At 38.0% G+C, this 15,765-nt stretch overlaps 1 protein-coding gene across 2 annotated transcripts in view; it reads left to right on the top strand.

Moving 5' to 3' along the window:
- Window positions 1-15,765, top strand: part of DGKK (diacylglycerol kinase kappa) — a 167,712-nt gene that overhangs the window by 55,549 nt on the left and 96,398 nt on the right. The gene's annotated exons all lie outside the window — the stretch shown is intronic.

The raw sequence follows: 15,765 nt of genomic DNA, 5'->3' as shown, positions 1-15,765 counted from the left end.
CTTAACCATCATGCCATTCTGCCTCTCTGTTTACCGTCCACAACAAAGGAAATGTTGAGGGAAGAACAAAGAGCAGGGCTCTCCAAAGCTTGGCAGGGTTCCTTTCCTCCTTAGCAATACCAAACCCCTGGTCACTGCTCCCTGCAACAAGTGGTGCCACCATTCAAACTCTTGGCTATTCCCTCACCTCAATCTTCTACAGACATACCACACTTAGAAGTTATATAAATTTCAAGAGGGGAGGGATTTTGTCATTTATTTACTTAGAGCAGTGTCTGGCACATAGTAGAAACTCACTAAATATTTGTTGAATGGACAAATGAATCTGAAGGTAATCTTGGAGCCAGAGTTTAGAAAGGGAATGATACATGGTTCATCCTAAAGCAAAGTTCTGCTGTGAAGGCCTTGGAGATAAAGGGGAAGATGAATCAACTCCTAAACAGAACCTGATGTCTTTAGAGAACAGACTTGTGGTTGCCAAGGGGGAGGAGGGAAGGAGTGGGATGGACTGGGAGTTTGGGGTTAGTAGATGCAAACTATTACATTTAGATCAGATGGGCAGTGGGGTCCTGCTGTATAGCACAGACAACTATATCCAGTCTCTTGGGTTAGAACGTGATGGGGAATTATACGAGAAAAAGTATATATATATACATATATGTAAAAGTGACTTGGTCACTTTGCCATATAGCAGAAATTGGCACGACATTGTAAATCAACTATACTTTAATTTTAAAAAAAGAATCTGATTTCTTAAATAACTAGCAAAGGGTAGAGGATTGTTATAGGCATTTAGGGTGGAGCAGTGTAAAATAATGAGTAATAATGGGTTTTAAAAGTAAAGACAATGCCATGGAGAAAAACCATCTGTCCTCACTCCCCTAGAACTTCCCAGCCTTTTGACCACTTACTCTCATAACTGTACATTCTGCTATGCATGGCTATAAGTACATGACAAGTTGACTGAACTGGGGACTAGGTACCTTTCCACATATCATTAAGACCTCTCCCAGGCCCACATTGTAAATGCTCAATTGAGACAGTCTCTGCTTAGAATCTAATGGTGGTCTTTACATGAAGTAGCACTCAGCATTTCACTCCTTCGTTATTTTCTTCTTTTTTCTAATGGAGAAGCATATCCCATCCCTCCTACTCACCCCCAATTAGGTCACTATGGCTCAGCATTAGAAGTTGCCACAAAAAATTGTTAGTTCCATGCTCCCCTCCTATCTTCACCTCTGTGAACCAATCCCTTTCCTTCCTTTGGCTTATCACTATCCAAACTGGAGGCATTCTCAATTTCAATTTGGCATAAAAGGCCACATAGAATATTTTGAATTTTAATTATTAGTCCAGGAATGCAAGAACTCCTAAAGAAGCTATCAGAGTATTTTTGCGCCATTCCTGACTCAAATGAATTGAACGCCTTCATGTTGACTACCCAGCACAAACTAAAAAGGGGGAAAAAATCTACCTATTAACTCTCTTGAGAGAGTTGTGCATTTCAGATTATAATTACAATCTCTGTGGAGCTTCTCCAAGGACCCCAAATCTATTAAGGAGCAGTTTTAGCCAATAGTAAAATATCTTACCACCCGCATCTTAGCAATTTTTCTTGCTTGAGGCTTAAAGAGTCAAAAATGCCTTCTCTTATATGCACCTTATCTCTAATTGTCACCTGACCTGGGGTAAAAGAAGATTAATCATGGACTTAGCGGTCTATTAAAGTCACTAATAAGTAATGGGGTAACCTATTGAAAATCAGTCAGTACATATTAAGGAGTGAGCCCCTACTGGGCCCCCAGTTTTGTTCCATAGAGAGTTGAAAAGAAAGTATAGCCTTGGCTCCTGGCCTCGATGAGCTTTCTAGGTAGTTGGGGGAATAAAATATATACAAATGAAATAGTTAAATGACAGTATTTAAGACAAGTTTTCAGAGATGTTACAAGGCAGTGCATGATTGATTGCCAGATAAATGAAACAGACAGTAGGAGACTTCAGGGGAGGAAGAAATAAGTATGGGCTAGAGTCCCCTGGGTAGAGTTAATAGAGAAGAGATATGAGACTGACCTTGGAAGATGAATAGGATTTTATTGGTGGCAGGGGATTAGGGGAAGGAGGAAGTCCGGAGCAGGGTAATTTGTATAAGCAAAGGCTGAGTAACAGAAAACAGAACCTTTCTGGAATAGAGTGAAAGGGGGAGGACTACATTTGACAAGAAGAGTTTGGGAAAGTTTAAGCATGTCTGAAGAGGTGGGTTGGGCCTAATTGTGGAGGATTATCAATGCCAGGATAAAGAGTGGAGAAGAATTTCATTGATCTGTATATGTCAATATATTTACCTTTACCCATGAGATTTATGCTTTCATATAATTTCATGTTGCTGTTTAGCATGTTTTTCTTTCAATTTGAAGAACTCCCTTAAGGGTTTCTTGTAAGGCAAGTCTAGTGGTGACAAACTCCCTTAGTTTTTGTTTGCCTTGGAAAGACTTTATCTGTCTTTCATTTTATTTATTTATTTATTTTTCTATTTTTTTTTTTGTCTTTTGTCTTTTTGTCTTTTTGTTGTTGTTGTTGTTGCTATTTCTTGGGCCGCTCCCGCGGCATATGGAGATTCCCAGGCTAGGGGTTGAATCGGAGCTGTAGCCACCGGCCTATGCCAGAGCCACAGCAACGCGGGATCTGAGCCGCGTCTGCAACCTACACCACAGCTCACTGCAACGCCGGATCCTTAACCCACTGAGCAAGGGCAGGAACCGAACCCGCAACCTCATGGTTCCTAGTCAGATTCGTTAACCACTGCGCCACAACGGGAACTCCTGTCTTTCATTTTAAAGGATAACTTTGCCAGGTATAGTATTCTCAGATGTAATGTTTTTCCTTTCAGTACTTGGATCACATCATCTCACTCTTTCCTGGCCTGTAAGGTTTCTGTTGAAAAAACTGCTTATAGTCTCCGGGGGGTTCACTTATATGTGATGAGCTGATTTTCTTCTTTATTGTTTTTATAATCAAAAAAAATTTTTTTTGGTCTTTTTTTTGCCTTTTCGAGGGCTGCTCCCACGGCATATGGAGGTTCCCAGGTTAGGGGTCTAATCGGAGTTGTAGCCGCCGGCCTACGCCAGAGCCACAGCAACGCGGGATCTGAGCCGCGTCTGTGACCTACACCACGGCTCACGGCAACGCTGGATCCTTAACCCACTGAGCAAGGCCAGAGATCAAACCTGCAACCTCATGGTTCCTAGTCAGATTCGTTAACCACTGCACCACAATGGGAACTCCAATTTTTTTTAAAAGTGTAGTTGATTTACAATGTTGTACCAATTTCTGCTGTATAGCAAAGTGACCCAGTCATTTATTTATACACACACACACACACACACACACACATTCCCTTTCTTATATTATCTTTCATCATGTTCTAACCCAAGAGACTGGGTATAGTTCTCTGTGCTATACAGCAGGACCCCATTGCCCATCCATTCTAAATGTAATAGTTTGTATCTACTAACTGCAAACTCCCAGTCCATCCCCCTCCCTTCCCCCTCCCCCCTTGGCAATCATAAGTCTGTTCTCCATGTCTATGGTTCTGTTTCTCTTTTGTAAATAAGCTCATTTGTGCCATATTTTAGATTCTGCATATAAGTGATATATTTGTCTTTCTCTTTCTGACTTCCTTTACTTAGTATGAGAATCTCTATTTGCATCCATGTTGCTGCAAATGGCATTATTTAGTTCTTTTTCTGGCTTAGTAGTATTCCATTGTACATATGTACCACATCTTAATCCATTCATCTGTTGATGGATATTTAGGTTGTCTCCATGTCTTGGATATTGTGAATAGTGCTGCTATGAACATATGGGGGCATGTATCTCTTTGAATGATTTTCTCTTGATGCTTTCAAAATTCTCTCTTTGGCCTTGACTTTTAACAATCTGATTATAGTGTGTCTCCATATAATCTTTGGGTTGATATTGTTTCAAGATTTTTTTTTTTCCCACTGTACAGCTACAGCATAGGGATCAAGTTACTCTTACATGTACACATTTTTCCCCACCCTTTGTTCTGTTGCAATATGAGTATCTAGACATAGTTATCAATGCTACTCAGCAGGATCTCCTTGTAAATCTATTCTAAGTTGTATCTGATAACCCCAAGCTCCCGATCCTTCCCACTGTTTCGAGATTTTTGAGCTTCATGAATCTGTATGACCATTTCCCTCTCAAGATTTGGGAAGTTTTTAACCATTATTTCTTTAAATAGCTTTCTTCCCCCTTTTTTCTCTCTCTCTCCTCCCTCTGGGTCTCCTGTAATGTGTATATAGGTTTGCTTTCCTTCACACTTTTTCGTTTTTTTTTCTTCTCTGACTAGACAATTTCAAATGACCTGTTTACAGTTTCTTTCTTCAGCTTGATCAAGTCTGCTGTTGAAATTCCCTTTTGTATTTTTCATTTCATTCATTGTCTTCAGCTCCAGATTTCTCTTTTGTTCTTCTTTATGAATTCTGTCTTTTTATTGAAACTTGTCATTTTGTTCATGTATTGTTTTCCTGTTTTCATTGAGTTGTCCACCTGTGTTCTCTTGCAGCTTACTGAGCTTCCTTAAAACAATTATTTTGAATTCATTTCCAGGAAATTCATAAATCTCTATTTCTTTGAGGCCAGTTACTAGAAAATTACTATAATCTTTGGTGGTGTCATGTTTCCTTGATTTTTGTGTGTGTGTTTGTGATAGCCTTGTGTTGATGTCTGCATATTTGAGGGAGCAGTAATCTCTTCAAGCCTTTATAAACTGTCTTTAGGGGTAAAGATTTTTAGCTATAGGTAGGTGTAAGAGCACCAGCTCCCAAGCATGCAGCACCTTCAGATACATAGTACTTGTAGCGTTCTATCAGCTGAGGTCAGCATTGGCATAGGCTGCAGGGGACCTCAGTGACCAGAGCTGTGGATTTCCACAGTGAAGGTAAGGGCTATTGAGTTCCTTGGCAGTGAAGATTGCTTGGTCCTACTGTTGTCCTTTTCCTCCACAAGAGGAAGTCATTGCTAAGAGGATCCTTTTCAGCTGGGTCCAGCACACAGACACACATGTAGTAGCAATGGTGCCAGGATCAGGGGTACAGATGTATTTGTGGTGGCAATGGTGTTGGTACCTGGGGTGTGGGCACCTGCAGAATGGCCATGATACCAGAGTTGGAGCTCAGGGGCATCTAGAACAACTTTGGTACCTGGAACTGGTGGGCAGGTCTATTCATCATGATGGTAGCCTTAGTGCATGAGGCCTGAGTATGTGCTGAGAAGCCATAGAGCGGGGGTGCAGGGTATGTACATAGTTGCAGGAGAGGGGGGTTGTGGCTCTGGCGGGGGGTGTGCAGGATTCAGTGGTGCTAGCTTTGGGGAATGGAGGCATGAGGCAGCACTTCCCCACTATTGTGCACTAGTGGTAACTTCTTTGGGATTGAGGTGGAGAGACAGTGCTGTAGTAGCTCTTTCTTGGGGTGGGCACAGCAGCATGGGCTCCAGGTAGCTCCATCAGCTGGATTCAACATCAATAAAGAATTCAAGGAACCTCTATGGTGAAAGCTGCTTGTGTCCACAGCCTTGATGAGGAGTGCTAGAGTCCTTATGCTCCCCCTTTCCCTTTTGGGGGTCAGGCCAAGGGGATTCTTCTTGGCCCCAAGTTCTTCCAGATTGGGGCATGGGGCATTAAAGTTAAACTGCTTACTGTACTTTTCTATGTGACTATCATGTCTCTGTGCTCCACAGAGTTTCTTCAGCTTCTTTGTTGTATTCTGGAACTATCTCAGAGCTATTCTAGTTGGAATGTATTTGTTTATTTGTTCTTTTTGTGAGGGAGGGGGAAAGCATTGGGAACTTCTAGTCTGCTATCTTGCTGATATCACTATGAAAAATTGATTTTCTATACAACATTTTCAGAAACAATTATTTAAATCATTTGCTTTAATTACTTCCAGTGACAGGGAGCTTTCTACCTCAAGAGACAGCTGATGACATTCTTAAGGCTCATATTGAATGTTAGAAAGTTCTTCTAGTATGCCAAAGACTTGGGGGGAGCTTTCTATAATTTAGAGCTTTAGGACCTTTGAATGTACTCTTTTGCAATAAATTTAGTTCTCCACCTTTGAAAGCATTTAAATAAGGGCTACTTGACTTGATCTAATGATGCTTTAGAATCTAGAATCTAGAATCTGGAGTCTAGATGAATTTTAAGGTTGATTCCTGTTCTCTCTCGCGTGCGCTCGCTCGCTCTCTCTCTCTCTCTCTCTCTCTTGTCTTTTTAGGGATGCACCTGCAGCATATGGAGGGTCCCAGGCTAGGGGTCTAATCAGAGCTGTAGCTGCCAGCCTACACCAGAGCCACAGCAACACCAGATCCAAGCCACGTCTGCAACCTACACCACAGCTCACAGCAACACCAGATCCTTACCCCACTGAGCAAGACCAGGGATCGAACCCACAACTTCCTGGTTCCTAGTTGGATTCATTTCCACTGCACCACAACAGGAACTCCTGGTTCCTGTTCTCATAGTCATTGGTACCATTAAAATTCATTAGAAAGAGCCAACCTTATAATCTAGTCTTCTAAGCAGCTCCTTATTTCCAATTTTCTCCTTTTTGTTCTTACTTTAAGTCTCCCAGGCTCAAACCTTTCATCTGCCTAAAGTGTTTCATTAATGATAATAGTGCATGAATTACTTTTATCTCTAATATAAAAGTTAGTAGAGGAGTTCCTGTCGTGGCACAGTGGTTAACGAATCCGACTAGGAACCATGAGATTGCGGGTTCGGTCCCTGCCCTTGCTCAGTGGGTTAACGATCCGGCGTTGCCGTGAGCTGTGGTGTAGGTTGCAGACGCGGCTCAGATCCTGCGTTGCTGTGGCTCTGGCGTAGGCCGGTGGCTACAGCTCCGATTCAACCCCTGGCCTGGGAACCTCCATATGCCGCGGGAGCGGCCCAAGAAATAGCAACAACAACAACAACAACAAAAGACAAAAAAAAAAGTTAGTAGAGAACTTCATTAATGGATACTATATATATATATATATATATATAGTATAAACTCTGACCACAAGAACATAAAGTATAAGTGGTGGTGGGAGGAGTAGAAGTATTTTTATATGCTATAGAATTTAAGTTGTTGAGAACTTAAAATAGAAGGTTATAACTACAAGATATTTTATGCAGGCCTCGAGCAAACCACACACATGCATACACACACACACACCAAAACATCTATAATAGGTACATGAATGATATAGGAAAGAAAACCAAAGCAGATCACTATTAAAAAAATCACATAACAAAAAAAGACAGCAACAGAGGAAGAGAGGATCAAAATAATGGCAAGACATACAGAAAGCATTGATCAAAATGGCAATACTAAACCCTCACTTATCAATAATTACCTTAAATGTAAATGATTAAACTCATCAATCAAAATGCATAGAGTGGCTGTATTGCTAAAAACAGATCAGCAATACTCTTTCTACAAAACACTCACTTTAGAATTAAAGACATCATAGTCTGAAAGTGAAGGGATAGAAAAAGATATTGGATGCAAATGGTAACCAAAAAAAAAAAAAAAAAAAAAAAAAAAAAAAAACGGGAGTGACTATGCTTACATCAGAAAAACATTGAGGATTTTTGCATCTATGTTCATTAAGGATACTAGTCTGTAGCTTTCTTTTCTTTTGGTTATCTTTGCCTGGTTTTGGTAGCAGAGTGATACTGACTTCGTAAAATGAGTTTGGAAGTGTTCCCTTGACTTCTATTTTTTGGAAGAGCTTAAAAAGGGACTAGTATTATTTCTTCATTGAATATTTGGTAGAATTCACTCGTAAAACCATCAGATCCTGGGCTTTTCTAGGTCTAAAACTTCCTCCAGAAACAAGAGACATTATACAGTGATAATAGGGTCAATTCAACAGGAAAATATAACAATTATAAATATATATGCACCCAACATCAGAGTACCTAACTATATGAAACAAACAATGGCAGATTTGAAGGCAGGAATTGACAGCAATAGGGGTTTCAGTACCCCACTTAAAATAATGGATAGAGCATGCAGGCAGAAAATCAATACAGAAACAATTGACTTGAAGAACAATATTGACCTGACATATACAGAAATTTCCATCCAACAGCAGAAGACATATTCTTCTCAAAGGCACATAGAACATCCTCCAGGAAAGATAACATGCTAGGTCACAAAACAAGTTATAATAAATTTAAGAAAATGGAAATCATTCCAAATATCTCTTCTGACAGAATGAAATATAAATCAATAACAGCAAGAAAATAAAAATATTCACAAATACATGGAAACTAAATAGTACACTCTGAACAACCATTAGGTCAAAGAGGAAATACAAGGGGAATTTTAAAAGTATCTTGAGGAGTTCCCATTGTGGCTCAACAATAATGAACCCAACTAGTATTCATGAGGGCTCAGGTTCAATCCCTGGCCTCACTCAGTGGGTTGAGGATCCGGTGTTGCTATGAGCCCTGGCATAGGTCACAGACTCGGCTCTCAGATCCAACATTGCTGTGGCTGTGGTGTAGGCTGGCAGCTACAGCTCTGGTTTAACCCCTAGTCTGGGAACATCCATATGCCACGGGTATGGCCCTAAGAAGCATCTTGAAAAAAACAAGAATGAAAACACAACCTAACAAAACATAGAAATGCAGCAAAAGCAGTTATAACAGATGCGGCTTGGATCTCATGTTGCTGTGGCTGTGGTGTGGTCCAGCAGCTGCAGCTCTGATTCAGCTCCTAGCCTGAAAACCTTCATATGCCACAGGTATGGCCCTTAAAAACAAATAAAAAAGATATTAAACAACTTAACTTACTTAACTTTACACATCAAGAAACTGAAAAAACAACAAAATAAGCCCAAAAGTTAGCAGAAAAAGGAAATGATGAAGATCAGAGCAGAACTAAATAAAATAGGGGAAAAATTTAAAAAGTCAACAAAACTAAAGATAATTATATAAAATGTGAACAAGATTGACAAACTCTTAGAAAAGATTCAAATAAAATCATAAGTGAAAGAGAAGACATTATACAATATGCCTCAGAAACAAAGAGGGTCATAAGGGAATTATTATAAATAAACTAAATAACCTAGAAACAGATAAATCCCTAGAAACATACATACATACTACTATAACTCAGAAAAAAATAGAAAACCACAATAGACCAATAACAACTAGGGAGGTTGAATCAGCAATGAAAAAATCTTCCAACAAAGAAGAGCCCAGGATCTTATGGTTTTAGAGTGAATTCTACCAAATATTCAATGAAGAAATAATACTAGTCCCTTTTTAAACTCTTCCAAAAAATAGAAGTCAAGGGAACACTTCCAAACTCATTTTATGAAGCCAGTATCACTCTGCTACCAAAACCAGGCAAAGATAACTAAAAGAAAGAAAGCTACAGACTAGTATCCTTAATGAACATAGATGCAAAAATCCTTAATGAAATACTAGCAAACTGAATTCAATAGCATATTAAAAGGATTATACACCATAACCAAGAGGGATTTATCCCAGAGGAAGCAACAATGTTTCAATATACATAAACAATATCTTAACAAAATGAAAGAAATAAAAACACATGATAATCTCAATAGATGCAAAAAAAGCATTTGACAAAGTTCAATCCCCATTCATTATCGAGCCTTTCAACAAAATAGGTATATAAGGACCTTACCTCAACACAATAAAGGCCATATATGAAAATCTCATAGATAACATCATAATCAATGGGGGAAAACTGAAAACTTGCCTTCTAAGATTTAGTACAAGGCAAGAATGTCTACTCTCACCGCTCTTTTCAAATCTCTATTTTATTGATTTCCTCTCTGATCTTTATGATTTCCTTCCGTCTGCTGACTTCAGGTTTTGTTTTTCTAATTCTTCGAGGTGGTGTGTTAAGCTGTTGATTTGAGATTTTTCTTCTTTTTTTTGAGGAAGGCCTGTATCTCTATGAATTTCCCTCTAAACACTGCTTTTGCAGGATCCCATAGATTTTGAATGGTTGTGTTTTCATTATCATTTGTCTCAAGGTTTTTTTTTTCTGTTTGTCTTTTTAGGGCCACACCCGCAGCATATGGAGGTTTCCCGGCAAGGGGTCAAATCGGAGCTGTAGCCACTGGCCTACAGCACAGCCACAGCAACGCAGGATCCAAACCTCATCTGCAACCTACACCACAGGTCATAGCAATGCCAGATCCTTAACGCACTGAGTGAAGCCAGGGATTGAACCTGAGTCCTCATGGATGCTAGTCAGACTTGTTTCCACTGAGCCATGACGGGAACACCAAGGTGTTTTTTTAATTTCCCTTCTGATTTCCTCATTGACCCACTGGTTTTTAGTAGCATGTTGTTTAGTCTCCATGTAGTCAGTTTTTTCTCATTTCCTTTCCTGATTTCTAGTTTCATGCCATTGTGGTCAGAGAAGATACTTGAAATAATTTCTATACTCTTAAATTTGTTGAGGTTAGTTTTGTTCCCCAGTATGTGGTCAATCATTGAGAATGTTCCATGTGCACTTGAAAAGAATATATATTCTGATCTCTTGGATGTAATGTCCTGAAAATGTCAATGAAGTCTAACTTTTCTATTGTGTCATTTAGGATTTCTGTTGCCTTATTGATTTTCTGTCTAGAGTATCTGTCCATTGATGTAACTGGGGTGTTAAAGTTTCCTACTATTATTGTATTCCCACTAATTTCTCCTTTTATGTCTCTTAGTATTTGTTGTATGTATCTGGGTGCTCCTATATTCAGGGCTTATATATTGATGGTTGTAATATCCTCTTCTTGAATGGATCTTTTTATCATTAAATACTGTCCTTCTTTGTCTTTCTTTTTGGCCTTTGTTTTAAAGTCTATTTTGTCTGATTTGAGGATTGCAGCTCCCGCTTTCCTGTCTTTTCCATTCACATGAAATATCTTTTTTCATCCCCTCACTTTCAATCTATATGTGTCCTTTGCCCTAAGATGAGTCTCTTGTAGACAGCAGATTGTAGGTTTTTGCTTTTTTATGCAGTCTGCCACTCTGTGTCTTTTGATTGGAGCATTTAGTCCATTGACATTTAAGGTAATTATTGATAGATATGTATTTACTGCCATTTTTTCTGGTTGTAATGTTTTGGTTTTTTATGTATAATGATTTTTATTTTTTCCATTATAGCTGGTTTACAGTGTTCTGTCAATTTTATTGCCATTTTAAACCTTGTTTTCCAGTTGATTCTATGTTTCTCCTTTGTTCCTTTCTTTTTTTGGTTGGATGATTCCTTTCATTTTATGCTGTTGTCCTCTTCTTTTTAGTTTTTGTGAATGTAATATTTGGTTTCGATTTGTGGTTGCCCTGTTTTTCAAGTATGTTAACCCCTTCCTGTATCTGCTTGCTTTAGCCTTATAGGAATATAGGCTCAAACACATTCTTAAAGAGTCTAGATTTTCTTACTTTCCTTCCCCACATTTTATGATTTTGAAGTGCCTTTTTTAACATCTTTGTGTTTGTCCTTTTGCTATTTCTTGTGTTTATTGTCACTTTTACAATAGTTTTTTTTCCCTTTTAGATCTGTATACTGGCTTATTTAAGTGATTGCTTTCCAATCATAATTTCCTCCATTCTATTTCTTCTTACTTATTTTTTATTTAGAGGAGCCCTTTCAGCATTTCTTTTAGAATGAGCTTAGTATTGATGTAATCTTTTAGTTTTAGTTTGTTGAAGAAAATCTTTATTTCTCCTTCTAATTTAAATGATATTCTTGCTAGGTAGAGTATTCCAGTCTGCACATTTTTCCCTTTTAGAACTTTGAATATATCTTGCTACTCTCTTCTGGCTTGTAGTGTTTCTGATAGCCTTGTGGGGGTTCCCTTATAATTAAGTCTGTGTTTCTCTTGCTGCCTTTAGAATCCTCTCTTTATCTTTAACTTTTGTCATTTTTATTATAATATGTCTTGGTGTGGGCCTGTTTGGGTTCAACTTGTTGAGGGCTCTCTGTGCTTCCTGTATCTTGATATCTATTTCCTTTAGATTTGGAGAGTTTTCAACTATAGTTTCTTCAAATATATTTTCAATTTCTTTTCTTTTTCTTCTCCTTCTGGAATCCCTATTATGCATAGATTGGCCCACTTTATATTATCCCATAGATCTCTTATATTGCTTTCATGTTTTTTCATTTGGTTTTCTGTCTGCTGTCCTGATTGGGTGATTTCCATTATTCTATCTTCCAAGTCACTAATCCATTCCTTTGCAGTATTCATTCTGCTCTTCACTGCCTTTAACTCAGCTTGTGTCTCTGCAAGTGAATTTTCTAATTTTCTTGGATCCTCCTTATATTTTCTAGTTCCTCTCTAAAGTAATCTGCATGACTATTCATATCTGCTCTTAATTCCTTCAGTATTTTCACTATCTCCTTTTTGAACTCGGTGTCTATTAGAATGCAGAGGTCTGTTTCATTGTTTGCTCCTTCATGTGAATTCTCCTGAGCTTTTTCATTTTGCTTATATTTTTCTTATTCTGTCTTGGAGGCCTGTTCATGTGCATGAGTGCCCCTGGGTATTTTGTTTGGGCTTACTTTTTATTTTTAGGGTATTTTACATGCTTCCATGGAAATGGAGGCAATGGGCAGGGCTAGTAGCTAGTGCCTAATTGCTGGTCCCTTGACAGTGGCAAGGTACCATGGAAGGTGGTGCAGGCTGCCCTTAGTTGCATGGCCCTAGGAAGTAACAGTGATCATGAAGGTGTAGGTGGTGCCCAGAGCGTTTGGCAGTGGCAGCAGCAGGGTGGGTGCATTCCCAGGGGAGTGAGAGCAACAAAAGGTGGTGTTTGGTTGCAGCACCCTCTTCTTTGCAGACCTCTGAGGTGCCTGGGGCTGCCAGTTCACCACTTGTTTTCAACACAGTACTAGAAACCCTAACTAGAGCATTTGGGCAAGAAAAAGAACTTAAAGTCCCCCAAATTAGAAATTAAGTATGGAAAATAATCTGAAAAAAATATATATATATAACCAAATCACTTTGCTATATACCTGAAATTAGCACAATATCATAAGTCAACTATATATCAGTTTTAAAAAAGAAAAAAGATAACGAGTGCTGGCAAGAATGTGGAGAAATGAGAAAGTTTGTGCACTTCTGGTGGTAGTATAAATTGGCCCAGCCATTATAGAAATTAGTATTGAGGTTTCTCAAAATATTAAAAATGTAACTGCCTTATGTTCCAGCATCTTGCTTCTGAGTATATATAGAAAGGAAATGATATCAGGATATCAAAGTAATATCTTCACTCCCATGTTTGTTTCAGCACTATTCACAATAGACAAGATATGGAAACAACCTAAGGGTCCCTTAGTGGATTAATGAATAAAGAAAATATATATATATGAATATTAGAAAATATATAATGAATAAAGAAAATATATATATATATGAATATTAGTCAGCCTTAAAAAAGTAGGAAGTCTTGCCAGTTGCAACAATGTGAATGGACCTCAAGGACATTTTACTGAATTAAATACGCCAGACATGGAAAGACAATACTGCATGTTCTCATTTATATGTGGAATCTAAAATAGTTGAACTCATAGTAGCAGAGAATAGAATGCTGGTTACCAAGTGCTGAGGAAATTGGGAAATGAGGAGATATTAGTTAAGAGATACAAAGTTTCAGTTATGCAGGAGGAATATGTTCTGGAGATCTAATGTACAATAATGTGACCATAAGTAACAATCATTTTGTATTGTTTTGTTAATTTTATTGGAGTATAGTTGACTTACATTGTTGTGTCAGTTTCAAGTGTATAGCAAATTGAATTAGCTATACATAGATGTATATCCATTCCTTTTCAGATTATTTTCCCATATAGGTCACCACAGAGTATGGGTAGATTTCCCTGTGCTATACAGTAGGTTCTTGTTACTCATCCATTCCATATACAGTAGTGTGGATATGTCAATTATCCCACTTTATCCCTCCCCCCAACATTTCCCATTTTGGTAAATGCAAGTTTGGTTTGGAAATCTTTGAATCTGTTTTGTGAATAAGTTACTTGGTATAATTTTTATCAGATTCCACATATATGTGATCTCATATATGTCTTTGACTTATTTCACTTAGTATGATAATTTCTATGTCTATGCATGTTGCTGCAAATGGCATTATTTCATTATTTTTATGGCCGAGCAGTATTCCATTGTATGCATGCACCACATCTTCTTTATCCATTCTTCTGTTGATGAACACTTAGGTTGCTTTCATGTCTTGGCTATTGTAAATAGTGCTGCAATGAACGTTGGGGTGCGTGTATCTTTTCGAATTATGGTTTTTTCCAGATAGATGCCGAGGAGTGGGATTGCTGGATCATCTGATAGTTCTATATATAGCTTTTTAAGGAACCTTCATATTGTTATCCATAGTGATTGCACCAGCTTACATTCCCACCAACAATGTAGGAGGGTTCCCTTTTCTCACACTCTCTCCAACATTTATTGTTTGTAGATTTTTTGATGATGGTCATTCTGACCTGTGTGAGGTGATACCTCAATGTAGTTTTGATTTGCATTTCTGTAATAATTAGTGATGTTGAGCATCTTTTCATGTGTTTTTTGTCCATCTGACTGTCTGGAGAAATATCTATTCAGATCTTCTGACCATTTTTTAAACAATCATTTATTTTATACTAGAATTTGCTAGGAGGGAAGATCTTAAGTATGCTTAACACACACACATACACACAAAGAAGGAAAAAAGTGGTAACTCTCTGAGGTGATAGATATGTGAATTAGTTTGAATGTGGTGATTATTTTACAATATATATGTATATCAAATCATTAAATTAAATACATACCATTTTTAATTCTCAAATATACCTCAATTTTTTAAATTTACTTTTAAAAAAGGCAAATTAGTTTTCTGCTGGGTAGGCTATGTGAATTTCAGCATTCCTTTTAAGTTGAAAAGCTTATGATTCTAAGATTTCATTAAGTAGGTGAGAAAATTGAACCTCAGAGGAGTTCAGTTGCCTTACCTGCAATTGCATAATTTATTGTGGCAGAATTGGGATCTTAGATCACCTAACTCCTAATCCATGCTTTTGGAAGGAAATCTTAAATTCTGCCTAATTTATTATCTTTTTTCCCCTCCTCTATTCTCTACCCCTTGTTTTTATGGAGTAGTTTGATAGGCAACTAAGTAGTACTAAGCCAGACAACTAGGCTGTATAGATCAACCAATAGATTCAAGTTGGCTAAAAGACTCTCTAGCTCATGCATAGCATCTCCACGGCTAGTGCTTTGCTCAAGAAGAACAGAGCTTACATTTATTGTCCAAGCATAATTATGTACTAATAGTTCCCCTTTCACTGTTCATAGTGTCCTGATTTGGATAATGTGGTCACCCTACCAATAGCCAACCTGGGAGGACCTAACATTCTATAGTAACCAAAACCATGATATAAAAAGAAGTTGAGTTCAAGCTATAACACAAACCATTAATTTTGTTTTATCTGAACACAGCCTTTCATCACATAAACCATCCCAAACAAGATTCTTTTTTTAATTTTTTTTATTTTTCAAATGAATTTATCACATCTGTAGTTGTATAATGATCATAACAATCTGATTTCACAGTATTTCCATCTCACAGCCCAAGCACATCCCCCCACCCCCCAAACTGTCTCCTCCGGAGACCATAAGTTTTCCAAACAAGATTCTTTTAAGGAAATGTATCTT

Source organism: Sus scrofa, chromosome X, assembly GCF_054392235.1.
Source record: "Sus scrofa isolate SSC_HxYL_T2T_F1_AM1 chromosome X, Sscrofa_HxYL_maternal_Yorkshire_Landrace_v2.0, whole genome shotgun sequence".
Classification (NCBI taxonomy): Eukaryota; Metazoa; Chordata; class Mammalia; order Artiodactyla; family Suidae; genus Sus; species Sus scrofa.
Note: the sequence above shows the minus strand (reverse complement) of the source record. Positions and strands in the feature narration are given on the sequence as shown.